This window comes from Monomorium pharaonis, chromosome 2 (genome assembly GCF_013373865.1).
Source record: "Monomorium pharaonis isolate MP-MQ-018 chromosome 2, ASM1337386v2, whole genome shotgun sequence".
Classification (NCBI taxonomy): domain Eukaryota; kingdom Metazoa; phylum Arthropoda; class Insecta; order Hymenoptera; family Formicidae; genus Monomorium; species Monomorium pharaonis.
Window position 1 is genome coordinate 4225748 of NC_050468.1, and position 16517 is coordinate 4242264.

General features: G+C 30.6%; 1 protein-coding gene across 2 annotated transcripts in view; it reads left to right on the forward strand.

Annotated features, from left to right (window-relative positions):
* The window catches only part of LOC105833146 (transmembrane protein 132E), a 301760-nt gene that overhangs the window by 159560 nt on the left and 125683 nt on the right, over window positions 1-16517 (forward strand). The window lies entirely within an intron of this gene.

Below are 16517 nucleotides of genomic sequence, written 5' to 3' on the forward strand. Positions count from 1 at the left end.
CTCATACCCTAGTATTATACGTACGATACCTATGTAAGATACATAAGGTATGGTACCCCTTTCCAACCCTGAGCCTATGGTTCCCGTGGAAAAGATTTGTGTCCAAGTTGGGTGCGAGAGAAAAAGGTAGATTATAACCTTTGCTCGCAATGCGCAAATGCGGATGACGTCACGAAAATTGAAATGTGATTTTTAATTGAGATACAATAGACAATGATCAAAAAGATGATAATTAATGTACGTACTACGATAAATAATAATAAACTTAATTTATAAATAATAATAAACTTTATTTTAAACTTTTTTGATAAGTAAAATAACAAATAATATTTGAGATATGTTAATTACTGATACTTAAAGTGTATTAATTTTGAACATTTTTGTCTAATAAATTCTTTGTGTTTTATATCACTTGCACTTTTTTCTTCGCGGAATAAACGCAAATTTATATAAATTTTAGTAATAGTTCGTATTAATTCAGTCTTGTGATTATTTGAAGCATCTTGTTCCATGATAGGATAAATATCCTAATTACTGCCACCTTAAGCTTATAGCCGAACTTTATTAAATTTTGGACATTGCTGAAGCTAAAAAATGTTTCACTTTTAATTATAATATTACTTAATAACTCTATTATCATTAAAAAATTATTATGCTTTAAATATAAATACACAATTAATAACAAGTAAAAATATACAGAAATCTGCGATGTCCCCATGATTGACAGCCGATTTCGTATTACTGACACCCAATAACTGCTAGTCTCTTTCATTGTGACCAGATAACTGCCAGTTCCTTTCATAGTCTCGTAGATGTCAGTTATACGTACTTGTAACACGTTTCTTGTCCCGAACACTGACGGCAGTTTAACGGACAAACCAAAAAATATTGTCCCTATTGCTGTCAGCATTAATTATAATAATTTAACATAAAATATCACCTATTTCATATATTATTTCATTAAAATGATTCTTATATATCTCATTAATTCATTTTAATGAAAGAAAAAGGTAGATTTTAACCTTAGTCCGCAATGCGCAAGTACGAGTTAAATAGCATTATAATTGTTTGTAGGAGATTAGGAGTTATGATATAAAAAATACATTGATGACATTGATACTGATCACAAAAAATATTAAAAATGTATTAGTCATGATCAATGTAAGTTATATAATAAAATTATTGCCCTTTCTTTAATATGACTTTTGCATTGCCTCTTACTTACATAATCGCACTTTTGATATAAAACCGAACAATTATGTTTAAACAAATATGTTTTGTTTGTTTGTTTTTATATAAATTAAAGTATTAATTTAATAATGAATTTTTTGTTTAACATGTTTGTTTACAAATTTATTTTTTATCAAGTACAATAAATAAAACGGTAGTTATTGGGACACTGGCAGTAATTGGGATATCTACCCTATGTTCGGTCATTTTAGTATTAAAAACTGAATGGTAAACAGTTTGAAACGTTTTTATGACCAATACATTTTTAATATTCTTTGTGATCAGTATCAATGTCATCGAGGTATTTTTCATATATCATAACTCCTATAATCTCCTACAAACAATAATAATGCTATTTAACTTGCACTTGCGCATTGCGGACTAAGGTTAAAATCTACCTTTCTCTTTCATTAAAACGTGTTTCTCTCTCACCCTCAATTTGAACACAGGCTCGATCCTTTATTCTCCTTCCAGATATACATATATGTTCTAAGGTGTTAACCATTTAGTCAGTATACATAGAATATGTTTTGCGGCAGAAGGAAGAGGTTATGTGTAAATGTATGTATTTTGCAATACTTTATTTTTTTCTGTAATTACAGCACAATATATTTTGGGTGCGTTTTACTTAACACACGTTGGCAACGCTCGCTAGCATCCTTGTTGTTCATTAAATATTAAACAATTTATTCTTTCAATGTAAGGTTATTTTTATTTACTAACTCTCGTTAATTATAAATTTAAAAAATTATCTGTTTTAATATAACAATTTATTTTACATAAATATATAATTTTCTAACAAAATATCTTTTTTTTTAAACAAAACCAATTTTTTACATCTATTTTTGTGACCATATTACCCTCCCTGTTTCTCTTCGGCCCATTATCCAGTGTCGTTACATTTTTATAAATAATATATAATACAGTAAGTATTTCATAATTTTGAATTTAAGATTTAATGAACAACACACTTTGATGAATATAATTGTGAGCTTTCGATTCAAAATATTGATAATAATCAATATTTCACACACATTTCATATTTCTACAATATTTTTATACAATAACTTTGTTAATAAACAAAGTGATAAAATGCAAATGGATGACCATATTACTACCTTCTCTTCTATTAGAAAAAATTAAAAATACGAAATGTGTATTTTCTTATATTTTTAAAAAAGAAACTTTAGAAAACTTTATGCCCCTTATACTTTATTTTCATATATTTCAGGGATGAGATATACGGTCAGTCATGCGTGTGAAATATATGGTAGATTTATAAATAATTATAAGTAAGATATGTAAAACAATATAATATAATTATAAGTAAAATATGTAAAATAATTATATAAGAAATAATTATAAGTAAGATATGTAAAATAATATAATAACTTATAAAATATATGCGCTGACAAAGTTGATTCAGAAATAAAAAATATATATATATATATACTAAGTAATAATGCAATCTTGAAGAGATCGATTAATACATGTAGATAACAGATATGTACAGTCTGTTTTTCTACATAGACGCAAGTGTTGCCTTCCAATTACAAAGCGCTTATACTATGACATAAATCTTGTGTGCTAAAATGTTGTATATTCCAAATAAGTGAGATACATAAAATATTAAGCTAAACAAAGAATACAAGGGTTAAGCAGCTTGTATTTTGCTACATTCTATCCTTTATTAGTATTCCATACTTATATATCGTAAAATAATCATTAGTTTCTTACACTCTCTCTAATAATATTAACTCCCTATAATTATTTTACATAGATCGTAACACATGATCACATTATACTTATTAGATTAAAAATCGATTTAACTCACGATGGTTTTGTAAAGAATTAAAATCAATCACAATAAAATGCTTACGTTCTAAAATTGAAAAAACATAATTTATTAACCTTTTTTACTTACCACAATTACATCATATATATGTATACATTATTAAAAGATAAATTCTTTTCAAACAGTAAAATTTTTCAGCAATTTATAACGTCAAAAAATATTTTTTGAAAGAACGAATATTTTACCTAATCGTTGTTCAATTTGTGGATATTCACATACTTTGCAGTCTAAAATTTTAATTTTTTACTATATAAATTTTATTCCATGAATACTTAAGACTTTTAAACTTTAGCGATATTAAAAGGCGAGATCAAGATTTTTAGACATGAATTTTACCAGCGCCGAGAGCACTTATTAAGAAACAATCAAAAAACGTTTTACGAGGTGATAGAAAACGGCATTAACAAAGTTAATTTTTTTCATTGTTATATTTTTATACTTCTGCGAGAATCCTCGGTGAGAACTTCCGTGGGAAGAGAGGCATGTAATTTTTGCACATCATATTTCTGGCTGTTGCGGCAGATATATATCGCACGCGTTTCCATAAAGTGGATCTCTTTTTCGAAAGTTCTGGTACGACGTAGAAGTCGCGTCACAACCGACCGGGAAGGCTGTTGAACCCATCGTATGCTTTTCCTTATCCCAAGACGCGGAATTACTTCGGCTGTGGAACGTGCGCGATAAGCTGCACGAGCGGCGTGACGGAAAATGGGCGCGAGCATCTATTTTTGTTCCCAGGTCACGTAACTACCGCGAGCGGTAGACATATATTATATGTTACCTTATACTAGCTACCGCCTCGTACAGTATTCAACCCGCTCACGGTCGCGGCCTACGGTGCTGTTCCACGTCCACCGAACGACGTGCCTAATGAGCCAGCGTTTTAATCTACGTTAACGACATCAAGCCCGCTTTGCGTTTCACTCAAATCGCAGGGAGTTTAATTTAGTCAAACATGCCAAGATTGTGTTTGACGAACGTGATCAAACGACATCGTGCTTGGCGCGAATATTATCACAACGAAACGGAAAGTTTGGTTTTATCACACAACATTATGCAGTCCCTTCGTTATTATTTCTATAATCTGAATTTGTATATTATATAATCTGAAGTGTTCAAGAAATGTTTATATATTTTACTTTTTTATATCATTCATAAATATATATCAACGTGTTGAATAAGAATGTAGGACGATTAAAGTTATGCACGGAGAGAATTTTCCCTTAAAATTTACCCTCAAAATTTGGTAATTGTGGTGGCAATGTGTGACCTCAAGGAATTTTACTACACTTTTTAGTAAAATTTAGTATACTTTTAGTAAATGTTACTAATCGTATAGTAAATTTTACTATATTTTTACTACATTTTACTAAAAAGTAATATAGTAAAATTTCTCGAGGTCACACATTATCCCACAATTACCAATGTTACGTCCGGCAGACTCCACGATTTCCCTTCGTTAGAGAAACAAATAACTTACAAAAGAAATTCCGTTCCAACAGTCTCCGATAATTTTTTGTGCGTCTAGGATTAGTCTGTTAGAAACGTGATGACAAACATGGAAACAACCAAGTTGATAATTTCAACTCTTTTTGAATATTGAGTCAACAAACAATAAATTTTGAAGATAGAAATACAAAAAACAAACTCGAAGCAAAGTTTCACGTTTCTTCACAAAAAATAAGTAATAAAGAATCCAAACATTAGCAAAAAATAAATAACCGTTTCCTCTATCTGCAAACAATACCGTCACACACATCTAGTACGATAAAGAATTATTTATACCCAATCTTTTAAACCCAAAGGGAAGATAACCTACGCGATACGTCGGATCCTTACGATAAAATTAAAGGAATGTAGGAGGAAACAGAAACTTTTGACAGATTACTCAACGTATGACTGGGCAAAAAAGAAAAACTATTTCTCCAATAAGAAAACTTAGAATTCACCCATCACACAATCCTAAAAAAGAGTCCTACCAATTAGAATATTTGAACCACCTACATCTGGATCCTCCCCCTGTAAGACTCTGTATATATAATACCAAATCTTGAAGAGAACCAGTTAGTAAGTTAGTTAACAGTAATAAGTCAGTTAACAGTAGTAGTTTAGTTTTTCATCCCAGTTAGTAATCAATAATGAAAAAAGTTAGTTAAGAGTTAGTTAATAGTCAGTTGTTAGTCTGTATTCAGTAATCAGTAATGAGTAAAAGTTTTTCACCTGAGTAGTCAGTAATCGGTAACGAGAAAATGTAGTTAGTAAAAGAAATAATCATGTAGAATCAGTGCGCGAGTAAACTTTAGTGCCGTTCCATCCGGTCAAGAAATCCCTTTGATTCCGACACATTTGCTTGAGAACTAGCAATGAGTAAGTCCCACAATCATAATTTCTTTTGTTTTTACGTTACTCATCTGCTCTCTTCCGTTTTAATTTTTTAAGACACGTTTCTATTATTTTATAAATAATTCCCACTTAGTGTTTCTCGACCCTCCTCTCCAGCTACCACCTTCAAAGAACTTAGTGTTCCTCGACCTTCCTCTCCTCTTACCCCCTTCGAAGAACTTAGTGTTCCTCGACCTTCCTCTCCTCCTACCCCCTTCAAAGAACTTAGCATTCCTCGACCTTCCTCTCCTTTTACCCCCTTCAAAGAACTTAGTGTTCCTCGACCCTCCGCTTTGCCTCCAATTACTGAAGAACATGAACATGTTCCTCAGATATTCCCGACATATTCGTTTTCTAGTTTACCTTCTCCTTCTTCAAGTTACTCTCCCATAAGTTCCCGAAGACATTCCACCTCCACTCTCTCCCGCGCTATTCCTTATCCTCTTACCATTTCAAGTATCTCTGTTTTCCTCATGAAACCATTTAGTAAACCCCTCGACTATTTCTTTGCTCCGCGTTTATCGTTATAACTATAGAATTTAAAAACAAAAATCTTTGTTTCCCTTTCTCACCACATACTTATTTAATATTTGTACAACTATATTCAGACTTGCTATGCGTCTTAAATTCGATTATACCGTTATTACAAAATTGTCAAATCACGACTTCAGCGTATATTTGTATTTTCTTCTTATTTTCATTTTTATTGTTTATTAGAATAAATACTTTTGTTAATTTTATGTAAAACTTCATCATTCATTTAAGTTTCAACGACCTCGTCCCTCCTGAACAATGACTACATCTGGTCCGATCCCGAGTTAAAGCGATTTAATTCGTTGACTCGAAACTTGGACGAACGTACGACTCGAAACGGATTATAGCGGGCCTATCGGCACGTTGACCTATATTTTTGAGTCATGAAAAGTGCGTTTGACCCGAGGCACCTACCCTCTCTTAATCCGTGTGTCTACGGGAATTCTACACGTTTTGTTACGTTCTTCCCTGCCTTACCTGTTCTCCCTGAAATATCCCTTCTACCAAGTAAAAGAGTTAAAAACCCATAAGGCTGGCCGTAACACCAAATTTTGAGGGTAAATTTTAAGAGAAAATTCTCTTTGTGTTTATTTTCACATTTAATCACTTCACTTATTTTCCTTTTTCAAATTAGATTTTAGATTAGATATATTTTGATAGAGAAAGAGACATACAGAGGCAATGGAAAGATTACAGAATTTAACTTTATAAACTTTCAAAAATAAACAAAATAATTTTTTAATTTCATTTTCTTTTATCTCTTTGTAACTTTATCTAATAGTAGTATTTTGAATTATTAAATCCAAATCTGAAGTTAAACTTTTAATATTCATAACAGTTGACTTAATATAATGGTTCAAAATTGGACTAATTTTGTGTAAAATGTAGTAAAAATTTTTCTTTAAATATGATATATTAAAACTTCATATTCACAAGTTGTCAAACTGATTTCAAAATTAAAATACATTTTTAAAATACAAGATGTGACAAATCAAAATTGTAAAAAATTATATATTGTTATCGATTTTTGTATTTTTTTTTCTTTGTTTAATTTACTAGGTAATTGTTAACTCATTAAGGCCCAAGCGGACAGTTTTCTGTAACTTTTTTCAGCGGTACTTTACACTATGAATCTAATCTTCAAAAAATTTTACACTAACTTTTCCTGATGTAAAATTTTTTTAATTTCAATATCCGTTTTTCAAAAATGCGATCTGGACAAGTTATGTTAATTTATTTGCAAAAAAATTGATTTTTCACTAAAAATTTTTTTTTTTTTTTTTAATCAATATTTACACATAGAAAACAAATGGACATATCTCTGAGAAGTGAAAATCTTGGACCATGGACTTTCAAATGGACGTGAGTATATTTCAATTCAAGATGGTAACATCCAATATAGCGGTTAAAATAGGGAAAAACTATAAAATCTTCGATTTCTCCGTATGTAAATATTCCTTCAATCGTTTTACATCCAAATTGGTTTTCAAAGGTTTTTTAGGGTCGCTGATTGCAATTCCGTTATCAGACATGTCAAATTTAAGATGGCGGATCTAATATGGCGGTTGAAAATGTTTGAAGTCAATCAAATTTACTGAAAATCACTATGTGGGGGTTTTTGGGGTCGCCGATTACGAATTTGATATAAAAATATTCGAACTCAAGATGGCGGATTTAATATGGCGGCAAAAAATTTTCTAAATCTTTCAAATTTGTTGAAAATTATTCTGCGGGGGGTTTGGCTGATTACGTATCTGCCATCAGAATTGTCGATTTGTGAACGTCAAATTTACTATCATGAATGAAATAGTCAAAATCACTTAAATTTTATCAACTTAAAAAATGATCTGACTTATATCTCTGAATCTATCTACTGCAATACATTCTCTTTACGATGTAGATAACATACTCCTTCGAAAAAATGCAAATTATATTAGGGCCTCAATGTAAATAAAAATGATTTGGTATCCATATGAATACAGAATTATCAATTAGTTTTTCACTGTATTTATACATTATTCATGTATTACAGTATATTCTCAATAAGTTGCCTCTTGATACGACGCCTTTCCTTTTTACATGCACTGTCATATACATTGCCACATGCAAACGCGGCTCCCCTACTACGCCGCTAAGCGTCACAAATAAAATTTGAGTGATTTTAACTATTTCATTTATGATAATTTGGCGTTCACAAATTGACAATTTTGATAGTAGATACGTAATCAACACCCCAAAAACCTTCATAGAATAATTTTCAACGAATTTGAGAGATTTTGAATACTTTTTGCCGCCACATTGGATCCGTCATTTTGAGTTCGAATATTTTGATATCAAATTCCTAATTGACAACTCCAAAAACCCCCACATAGTGATTTTCAGTAAATTTAATTGACTTCAAACATTTTCAACCGCCATATTGAATCCGCCATTTTAAATTTGACATGTCTGATAACGGAATCGCAATCAGCGACCCCAAAAAACTTTTCAAAACCATTTTAGATGATAAAGCGATTGAAAGAAATATTTACATATAGAGAAATCAAAGATTTCATAGTTTTTTCCTCTTCAACTGCCATATTGGATGTCACCATCTTGAATTGAAATATACTCATGTTCATTTGAAAGTCCATGGTCCATGGACGCAAGATTTTCACTTCTCAGAAATATGTCCATCCGTTTTTCATGTGTAAATATTAATTTAAAAAAAATTTTAGTGAAAAAATTCTGCTTTTTTACAAATAAATTAACATAACTTGTCCAGATCGCATTTTTAAAAAATTCTGACGACGGATATTGAAATTTTAGAAAATTTTACATAAAAAAAAGTTGGTGTAAAATTTTTTGAGGATTAATAGTGTAAAAAATTCATAGTGTAAAATATCGCTAAAAAAAGTTACAGAAATCTGTCCGCTTGGGTCTTAATGAGTTAATGAAGAGTTAGTTGTAGGTAGAGATACTATAACAGAGATTCGCCAATGCGTTAACGATTTCTGATTGGCTCCCGTCGCTTGGGGTATAACCGGAAGTATGAGAGAGAAAGATAGATATAACTGACAGAGAAAGCCTAGCCGACCTAACCTGTCACCTGTCAAAAGAAAACAGAGTGTCTACGTGTCTACCAAATAGAATATAAAATCAGAGAAACCTGAGGTTGCACATATTTTTCTACGAGTCTAAATACAATGCTTAAATTATATTTATAATATATAATGTGTATATAAACATAATATGTATTTATATATAATAATATATAATTTCTTAATAATCAATTTATATTACTTAACCTTACATGGGAAAATTAATGAAATATGCCTAAATCTTTTTTTTAAATATATTGTGTTTTAATATTTATTTTGTTTACGATTATTAAATATCAATAACTACAAATAAAAATATATATATATTGTATTCTTGCACAATCAAAATAAACCGCCATCGAAAACGTCATATCCGATATCCGGTTTTACCCCAAGACGGCACATTGGCGAATCTCTGGCCGGTATTCATAGTCGGATCTTATATTTAAGATCATCTTAAGTACTGTCTTAAGATGCCATCAACCAATCACAGAGCCGTATTAGCATCTTAAGACATTGCTTGAGACGATCTTGAAATAAGATTTGACTATGAATACCGGCCTCTGTTATAGTATCTCTAGTTGTAGGTTTAATTGTATTTAGAATAAATTAAAATTTTATTTGCTATTGCTACAAGATTGATAATAGTAGTTTAATACATATATAGAATTAAAAATCGGACACGCATACAGCAAAACATTAATGTAGAAAAATTCCAGTTACGCCAATGTTATAGAATTTGCTATACAAATGCGTTTTACGATGATGGTATTCATTAAGGCCTAGTCTACAATGGATGTTGTAAGTCGTGTCGTAAGAAATCTAGCCAATCATAGTTGATCTTAGAGAAGAAAGAGAGAAGAAAAGCGAACATGATTGGTTACATTTCTTACGATACGACTTACGACATCCATTGTAGACCAGGCCTAAGATTTTGTGGCTGTCGTTCATGGATAAAATCTGTGCACCGAAAAGACAATGTTTCACCATACCAGGTTAGGTACTACTAGTGTCACTAGCGGATGATTTAGCCGCTTTTGTTATTATAATCTCTCAGCTATGATAACCGACATCCTAACCAATTTATAAACCAATTTTTGCTAATTGCACGGGCACAAATCTTTGCATCAATGGTATTATTTGAATTATTATGTAAAATTAAATCTTTCGTGGTTACTTAGCTGGACAGTTATTCCGAAATATCATTAATTTATGATACTAATAAATATGGCTTATATCACAAAATATAATAAACAAATTCTAATAAGCATACTCATTGTCTAACCAATGGAATTTATAACTAATTATTTCATTGGTTATAATGCTCTCCATCTTTCAGTTCTTAACGAATATTAACCAAAATTAATTACGCAAATGACTCTATTTATTCATCTTGCTTGCAGTAATATATGTTTGCTACAATTAAGAAATTAAAATCCAGGCCCTTACAACTAGCCGTGTAGAAAACTGTTAAGATTAAAATAATAAAACTATTGACCTTGTTAAGAATAATATAAGCTATAAACAGGGATACTTTATCATTAATAAATCGAAGCCTTATAGAATATTAATAAGATTGTATTATTTAAAAAATGTAAGTTTTAATGTTATAATGTTTAATTTATTAGGTCCTAAAACAAATCATTCAAGGATGCCTTAATTTTACGCGAAATATAAGACTCTGATAATATAAAATTATTAAGATATTAGAAGAATTTTATAATATTGCCTTAGTGAGATTTTTTAATATACTATACTTTGAATGTATTATATTTAAAGAATAGATATTTATGCAACTAGTGCGGTAAATCGACTAATTGATCGTAAGTGTGGAATATGTCCACCCGCACGGGCAATAGCCGATCCGCACATGTCGCATACAATATTTTTTGTTACCTGTGCGGCGAAATACTTATTGTTTTTTTGTGTAAAGTGACACGTGAGAAAAAGATCATTTTTTATCCACTGATAGCGAAAAAGACTTTTGTTTCTGTATTTTCCTTTCAATATTAGTTACTAAAGTTGCGTTGTTTTGCTTCGTGGGACTGTTATAATGTATGCATTACGCTTGCCGCCTATTTATTGTTGGTATCAGATGCACCAAGGAGCGTTGCCACAAGTGTCCTAAGGTACCGAAACTACCCTATATGCGAACACAGTTGCCACGCTACTCGACCGACCAACTTGTCCGGTAATTATTTGCACGGAGAGAGAAAACTCACGAAAGCAAGTTAAAGAAGAAGATAGCTTCTATCGCTTTTAGCATTGTTTGAAAAGTCGTTGTCATTTAAACAAAAAAACTCAATTTTTTAGTCAGACTTTTATATCAATAACAACTGCTATTTTGTTAATTGTTAGTTGATATATTTTGCAGAGATTAATTTGATAGTGGCAAGCCTTCCAAAAATTTTTTAAAATCCATCAAAATCAGACTACTGAGAGTTGAGATATTGTAAACCAAAAGAAATGATATATACTTTACTAATATACTTAATAACATAATCTTTTCTGCAAATGTTGACAATAGCTTATGTTTATCGGCAGATTGTAAATGAAAAAAATATATATTTTTATTATTAATTCTGTTAGTATATTTCCGTAAATATGCAACAATTTTAATCGGCAAAATATTTAATAGAATAATGGCTAAACAGATACCATCCCTATCAAGTTAGCCCTCCCATCAACGCAAAAAAATCCGCACATATATAAAAATTTAGTACTCTTTTATTGCTAATTTGTTGCCCTATTCCGAATGTTGTTGCTCAAATCGTTTGGCAGGAAACAACATTTGAAAGGAGGGGGGGGGAGCTAGTTTGCCATCAAGCTAGCTCCCTCCTATAATAAAAAAATGTATTTGGAGTACTCAAATCGAAAAAATAAATACACCAAAATTTGTTGCTTTTTTATTGCTCTAAGATAGCGCAAAAACATTTCGGAATTATAACATTGTTTAAGATACCCATATCTACTAATTGTAAATATTGGTATACAGGTATCTCTTAAAAAAATGTTGCTTTTCTAAAATGTTTTTGCGCTATCTTAGAGCAACAAAATAGCAACAAATTTTGATATACGCATTTTTTTATTTGAACACTCTGAATATATTTTTTTTATGTACTGGGGCCAGCTTGACAAAGGTTCTGGCCTCACCACAAGAGAAAACTAATGTAGTATCACAATTAAAAAATCGATTACGCTAGAATTTGTAGCTTTTTTGTTGCTCCAAGACAGCATTAACAAATTTCGGAAAAACAAATTTGTTTAAATACCATTTTGACGAACATTAGGTAGAAAGATTTTATTATTCGAATGATTGTGGTCTTAAAATTTTCTGTGGATAATGCCCTTTCAATATTTGCAACACTCGATTTTGTTGCTCGACTATAAGTAAGATATATGGTTTTGGTCAAAACATTTCCCATTTTTCCTATTAAGAATGAAGCTCAAAAACGAACGAAAAATTGTGTCTTTGGATGTTAATGGGTTAATTGCAAATCTGATAATTTTCACCAAAATATGAAATTATTAAACTAATTCAACAAGACTTTTTTCACTGTAGCGTGTTGTCATGGGAATAAAAAGTCATCGTACGAAAAGTTTTTATTGCGTCACTTTAACAGTCTTTAAATGTCAAACAAATCAATTTTTTGTTGCTTAGTGTTATCAAAAACACCTGAACAACTGTAAAATGTCTTAAATGTTTTCATTTATCAAGTTTTTATTTTTTGTTCTTTACGTAATATTAAAATTATTTCTATTAGGTATATGGAAATATTTTCTAGATCTGTGAATATACGAATATATGTAAATTCTTTGCAAAATTTCAATATTTACCCGCAAGTGGGCAAGCGGAACATTCATTTTCCGCTTAATGCTTAGTAGAACAATAATACAATTAAAACGTTCATTAAAAGCCATCCTAATAATTCATCCAACACTACTCGCAAGTCTCTCATGCGCATTTCTCTCATTGTCACAATTAATACGTAATTTTGCTGTTCACTGACGTCTGATTTGATCTCTACTCGACGCGAAACGTTTCGCAGCAAGAAGAAAAAGAGCAAACGTTACATTTGAACTATTAATCTCTTTCAATTAATAACTGTCCGGTAGTATGGCTGCATCTTTTTATTTGATAATGGCAACATACATTAAGGGCGATACATGCGGCTGCGGCTTCAATTTTTATGAGTTTTACGACGCTTATTACTCCCTATGCCTGCAGCCCGCACCCAAGTTTTATTCAATGGACGATTGATGCGGCGGGACATCGATGTCCCAGCGGCAGTCATGCCAAGGCCATTCCCGAAGGACGACAAAATTGCTTCCGTTTGAAACCCCATATTCGAAGTCGGAGCCTCTGTTATAAAATGGAAGGGGATAGACGCCACGTATAACACGGTCGCGAATTGCGCTGGCGCGCGTTCTCTATTTTCGCGACGCGTGGTGCAGCACATCCGCGGCTGCTCCGATCGATCGATTGAAAACTATTTCAGCGATTACTCTCTGAGATGTATGCCAAAGGGAAATGTCGAATATCTAGAAAGAGAGAGAGAGAGAGAGAGAGAGAGAGAGAGAGAGAGAGAGAGAGAGAGAGAGGAGGAGGAGGAGAGGGGGAGTGAATTGAAAGGCGGAAGCGGCAAACTGTTAATCTGAAAATTTGCTTACAATTTTTTTTTTTTTTTTTTTGCAAAATATTGATCATAATCTGTGTGTTCTAAATTATAATTAATTATAATTTTTTAATTTCTGAATGGATATTTCTCGATATTGTTTTTTGAAAGTAATGTCAAAAATTGCTTTCGAGACTTACACTCTTTAACAAGAATTTTATTTGATCTTATTTTATCTTTTTTTTAATCACTTGGTGTTAATTTATCGGGAACAATAGGGAAGAAACATAGATACAGAGTATTTTAAAATAAGATATAATTTTATACTGTAGAAATTTTCTCAAAGTAATAAATTGCTTAATCGCTTAATTGATATTAATTTATAAGCAATATTATAATTTGTCGGTGCTTTATTTTTGAAAAAAATTAATCTCGCCTTTCCTAAGTATTTCCAAAAATAAGTTTAATTTATTATAATTTTTTAACTTATTTTTCTAACTTATTTTATATTTCTTGCATTTAATGTTCTCGAAATTATCTCTTTTTAATAAGAAAACATACAGATCTAAATTAGACCTAACTGCAGTCTTAGTAAAAATAGAAAATAAATTATACTTATTCTATTTTAAAGATATATTTTTTTCTAATGATATATATATTACATTTAAATTTTATTAAAGAGTTATATAAAATGGCTTCACTATTAAAGTGGTTTTTGAAACGGGTGAACGCTATTTCTTAAAAACAACTTGATTAATCAATTTCCTATTTTACACATTCTTTTTGCATAAAAACTAATGCTTAACGAAGGGTTTTTGTGCTGTAAGTACATAGTATAATGTCGATCTTGACTAATTGTCATTTTGTTTAAATGTAATATTTTAAAAAACGTTTAAGTACATCAAAAGATTTATATCCAATTAGATTTATTTTCAACTTTACAAAACTATATTATTTTATTTGCTACTAAGTCCTGTGAAAGCGGTCATCATAAATGCTGTTTCTTAAAAATATAATTTAGAAAAATTTAAATAGTGTGTGTGACATATTTTATATTGTTTTTTTAAATTTAAATATTAAATAAAGAAACATATGATCTTTATACTAAAATAAATGTGATTTTTTTCTATCCTTTTTGTTTTTCCCCCAAAAATTCGTAATTTAGACCTCATTTGATCTGCCTAGACGTCAATAATAAAGTATATAAATATATATATAATAATACATATGTATATCGTTTCAAAGTATAGTTTTTATTAAATAAAATTGAATAAAAATTGAATTCTTTATTACTTATTTGTATTTTTAATTCTTAATTTGTTTAATGTCTATCAATTACTGCTAAATTACTAATTGAGTTGACAAAATATAATCTGGAAAAAAAATAAAAAATAAGTTATTTTATTAGGAAATTGCCCTTTATATATGTATATACATGTTGAAAGGCAACGCATTGCAGAGGAGCTTGAGCGGTGCGATGAATAGGAATGTTTCATTTATGCGCTGTAACGAAAACGACAAAGGCCGTATCTAGAAATGTACATAAATGTGCCAACGCACGGGTAATAGAATAAGGGTCGCAATAATGCAAAGGGAGGAATGAGGTCAGATCAATCATTGATTTTGATATGGTAGTAGAGGACATCGATGATGGTGGGGACGTTCGATTTTCAAAGAGCTGTCGATCTCTATTGTTTGCCCGGTACCATTTGTATTCCATTGAGAATGTCGAAGGTGATCGACGTATTGGTCTTATTGTTCCGTGTAATTAATCGAACTTTCGTCGCATTCGTAAAAATATTAATGACATACAGTATATTCATTAAGGTTACGACCGTAAATGTGTGCGTATCTCGACCAATATCTTGAAATTAGTCGAAATTATGTTAAACATTTCTAAAATAAATTTGTCAAATGTGCGAACGTACTTATCGCAATCTTTTTAGAATTTTACATTTTTTAAAAGTAACATTACATATTATTCGTAGATATTTTTTAATTAAAATTTTTGTACGTGATATATATATATATCAATGCTTCAATTTGCAGAACTATATTTATATTGAATTAAATATGTTCCCATTTAAAATAAAACCATTTATCAAGGCAAGAACTGGAAATCTTACTAGCTGCTGAAAATATATTCTAAAATTTTGTTATAAAGTTTTAAAAATAAGTACGTCGATAGATACGACCTAATTATAGTAGATTGACCGAAATTGAATGAGTGGATATTAAAAGTTGTGCATATGAGAGGCGAATAATCGATTTAGCTAATTAAATTTTGGAAAGTTCCGAAAAGCGCAAACCTCTGATCGCGCTGAAATTTTAACTAAAGCTCATCCTTGATTAGAAAAGAAAGTCCCTAAAAGAATTTTTAGCGGCAAAGCCTTGTTTGTTTCCAGCTCCCCTCAAAGCCCCCTTTTGATAGTTTTTATTAAATATCTTTGAAAATATTAATTTTAGAGGAAAAAGTTTCAAACAAAAAATAAAGCTCTTAAAAAGTTCTACAAAAAATGTTATATACTTTTTTTATGTAAACCTATTATTTTGACTATCATAAAGAAAAAAAATTTTTTTATCAAAATTTTAAAAGTTTTCATTATGTATCTCGGAAAGGATTAGCGTAAAAAATAGGTATAGAAAATGCATGATATAGAGAACAAATACACACACACACATACGCAAGGGGGACCTTTGAACCCCCTCCCACACCCATCCCGCTGATAGGGCCCTGGGCAGAAGTGCGCAAAATTCAAATGAGTACGTATATAATGAGAGTCTCGTTTTGCGTGGAAATTTGCAAAGGATTGTGCAGAG